The sequence below is a fragment of the Carlito syrichta genome, unplaced genomic scaffold (genome assembly GCF_000164805.1).
Source record: "Carlito syrichta isolate Samal-C Ts95f unplaced genomic scaffold, Tarsius_syrichta-2.0.1 Scaffold135690, whole genome shotgun sequence".
In the NCBI taxonomy this organism is placed as follows: domain Eukaryota; kingdom Metazoa; phylum Chordata; class Mammalia; order Primates; family Tarsiidae; genus Carlito; species Carlito syrichta.
The window spans coordinates 19,833-20,903 of record NW_007079786.1 but is presented as its reverse complement, the minus strand read 5'-3'; the positions used below and the strand labels follow the sequence as shown (position 1 = coordinate 20,903).

General features: G+C 43.2%; 2 protein-coding genes across 2 annotated transcripts in view; both read right to left on the bottom strand.

Moving 5' to 3' along the window:
* The window catches only part of MPP1 (membrane palmitoylated protein 1), a 57,915-nt gene extending 57,313 nt beyond the window's left edge, over positions 1 to 602 (bottom strand). Inside the window, exon 1 of the mRNA XM_021708273.1 lies at positions 598 to 602. The gene's annotated coding sequence lies outside the window, so the exon portion shown is untranslated. The remainder of the gene's footprint in view (positions 1 to 597) is intronic.
* LOC103250918 (coagulation factor VIII-like) overlaps positions 1 to 1,071 on the bottom strand; it is a 24,041-nt gene that overhangs the window by 3,173 nt on the left and 19,797 nt on the right. The gene's annotated exons all lie outside the window — the stretch shown is intronic.

The window sequence follows — 1,071 nt, the reverse complement described above, 5'->3', positions numbered from 1 at the left end:
GGGAGCGGCCGCTGCACTCCAGTCTGGGTGACAGAGTGAGACTCCAACCCCCCCCCAAAAAAAAAGACAGAAATTTTATTCTCTCATATTTCTAGATGCTCAAAGTCTGAAGCCTGGAGCAAAGACACAAGAGACTGAGTCAAATACACAATCACATTAAAAGCTTCTGTTTGGAAGTGGTGTATGCCACATTTGCTCACATTCTACTAATCAAAGTGAGTCATGTGGCCATACCCAAAGTCAATGAGATTTTCAAGGAAAAGGAATAAAAGTGAAGAACAATAATACCATCTGCCTCACAATGCATTTTAGAAATGTTCAGTTCATTTAGCAATTCCTTGTTTTCTTGTTCCAGCAACAAGAGTTGATTTTAAGTAAGTAGATGTGAGAACTGGCACCACTAGGTTTCTTAGTCCAGGAGCACCCTCTACTGTTTATAAAGTGAAGTGCAACTTATTTAATAGATGAAACTGAAGAGGTTGGTGGGTCTTATAACTTCTGTTCATTCTAAATCTGGGGTGGCCATTAACTGTTTGGAACACTAGAGTATTACAGAAGTGATGCTATGCTAGTTCTGGGCCCGGCCTTTAAGAGGACGGGCAGCATCCATCTTGGTTCCTTGGAATTTGCCTCTTATATAAGAAGAGAGACTCTCTTAAGACCACCATGCTGTGAGAAGCCCAAGACATGCAGAAAGGCCCTGAAGGACGAGTACCATGTGGACAGAAAGGTCAAGGAAAACCAAAGCACCAGGTAGTGAGTGAAGAAGTCATCTAAGAAGTGGATTCATCCATTCCCACTGACACCACATGGATCAGAGACAAACCAAGAAGCATAAAAGAATTCATAATCATTTTAAATCTGCCATATCCATTTCTGTTAAAAACTGTATTAGATGTCCTAAGCAGTAACGTAATTAAAAAAGAAATGTTGCCGGGCTCGGTGGCTCAGCCTGTAATCCCGCGCCTTTGGGAGGCTGAGGGGAGTGGACTGCCTGAGCCCGCAGGTTCAAGACCCGCCTGGGCAGTGAGACCTCATCTCTACAATAAATCAAAAAATCAGCCGGGCTCG